This window comes from Mytilus edulis, chromosome 2 (assembly GCF_963676685.1).
Source record: "Mytilus edulis chromosome 2, xbMytEdul2.2, whole genome shotgun sequence".
In the NCBI taxonomy this organism is placed as follows: domain Eukaryota; kingdom Metazoa; phylum Mollusca; class Bivalvia; order Mytilida; family Mytilidae; genus Mytilus; species Mytilus edulis.
Window position 1 is genome coordinate 8081359 of NC_092345.1, and position 2453 is coordinate 8083811.

Below are 2453 nucleotides of genomic sequence, written 5' to 3' on the forward strand. Positions count from 1 at the left end.
CATGAAATGGGTTAGAGGTCAGGTGAATCCTGCATGACAGACTTGTAGAAAATGTAAGGAAAAATATAGCAAATATAGTTCTCCTCTTACTTATAGAAAGTGAAAATTTCACATGACAGAAAAACTATTATACTTTATTTAAACAGTTCCTGAACCCTTTTCATGTGGTCAAGGACAATGGACATATACAGACGGAAACTTCGTAACATAAGATATCTGCATAAAAGGTACGAAGCTTCCAGATTTTATACATTCGTATTAATATCAACCTTTGTACAAAGATTTAGTGCCGCAATGTTTCACCAAATGAGGAAACTAGATGTGTCATTATTCGCGATGCATCCAAATTGCAGTATGGTTCAGCGACTACTTGGAAAACCGTTAGTATTTTTTGTAATGTTTATTTCTCTCGTATTATGAGTAATAGGATAACTATATTAAATATAATAATTTGGTATGTGCATACGTTGCAAAATCCTAATGCATCTTACTTGACCTCGACCTTTTTTCGTGGATCAGTGAACAATGTGAAGTTTTCGTCGTCAAGTCAATTTCTCAGATACTATAAGCAATAGATCTTCCATATTTGGTGGGTGGAATGACATTGTAAGGTTAACATGTCCAAGATGCAGGTGTCATCTCACCTTTGGCCTCATCACGGTTTAGTGGTTAAAGTTAGTTTTTGTGTTATGGTCCATTTTTCTTATACTGTATGCAATACATTGTAGGTGACTGGTTAGTTATATTTGGTATATTAAAATTTGTTCTGACTTTGAGCTCATTTGCAATGTTCCTTGCTCAATGATAAGATTTTGTCTTTTGAATCGTCTTTCTTAAACTAGTATAAGCAACTCTAACTTAACCATTGTGTATGGTTTATGGAATGATAGTAATGTTTATATGTCTGTCTTGTAGGTATCATCTGACCTTGACCTCTTTTTCATTGTGCATTGGTCAATGAAAAGTCTTCATGATTAAGTTTTTTTCTTCAATACTTCATTTGATTTGTCAACTATATTTGATCTATGGGGTAATTGTTTAGTGTACATGTCTGTCTGGCAGAGTTTATCTGCCCTTGATCTCATATCAAATTATTCATAGTTTGTTGGTCATTATTAAGTTTTCATAGCTTGGTCTGTTTCTGGTATACTATAAGCAATAAGTTGATTACATTCAATTTATGGAATGATTTTAAGATGAACATGTATTTCTTGCTTGGTTTATCTGACCTTGGCTTCATATCCTTGGATCATGATAAGTTTTAAAATGCGATGCTCAGTGGCGGATCCAGGGGGGGGGGGGGGGTTCCGGGGGTGCGCACCCCCCCTTTATTTTTGCCGATCAATGCATTTGTATCGGGACATATGTTTTGCACCCCCCCTTTGCCCTGGGTTAGCACCCCCCCTTTCGAAAATTCCTGCATCCGCCCCTGATGCTTGAGGTTAAACTTTTATTTAGGGCTTTCATCATAAAATCAACACATTAGAAAAGAAGGCTAGACATATTAGTGTGTGCACCCTTGTTTATTAGTCCTATAACATATTTACTGTTCTGGTATTTTTTTTTACTATCAATGTGCCACCCACATTCAGAAAAAATAAAAAATGAAAATATCAGAATAAAAACGTTAAAAATTGAATAAGGATGCGAAGTCATATGTTATAGGACTGCCTAGTTTATTATTTTTTAATGGCTTTAAACTAGTTTTCAGTAACTGTGAGTGTGAGTACTCTTGGATCTGTACTTTGTGTCTTTTGAGTTTTTGTTATGGTTTTTAAGTGCCTTGTATCGATTTCATGAGTTAAGTCCTTTCAACTTATTTGTATAGCTTGTGCATATGTTGTACTGTTAGTCTGTTACACTACTGTCCCAGGTTAAGGAGGTATGGCGCCAGCAAACATGTATAACACAGACACATTTTTCATGGGAGCATGTCCCAGGTCAGGATCCTGTAATTCAGTGGATGTTGTTTGTTGCTGGTAATCATTAAAATTGAGATAGGAAATGGGGAATGTGTCAAAGCAACAACAACCCGACCATAGAGCAGACAACAGCCGAAGACCACCAATGGGTCTTCAATATAGCAAGAAAATCCCGCACCCAGAGGCAGGTTTTGTTCTAAAATCCGGTTGTAAGTCATGTTGGTTTTATTTTGAATTATTTTAAATTTGTCATTTTGATGCGTTTTATAGATAAAAATATGGAAATGGGTTTTGCTCATGGTTGAAGGCCATACAGTGTCACATTGGCAATCATACCACATCTTCTTAATTTATAAAAATAACAAATGTTAATCACTAAAATCCTAATCCAAATCTGCATATCTTTGGACTATCACTGTCATATAAAATAAGAATTATTATGATATACCTGTATCATACATATATATATTTGTGGTGCTTAATAGTGGCGTTAAAACGCCAAAATAATAAAATAAATATATAAACATCAGC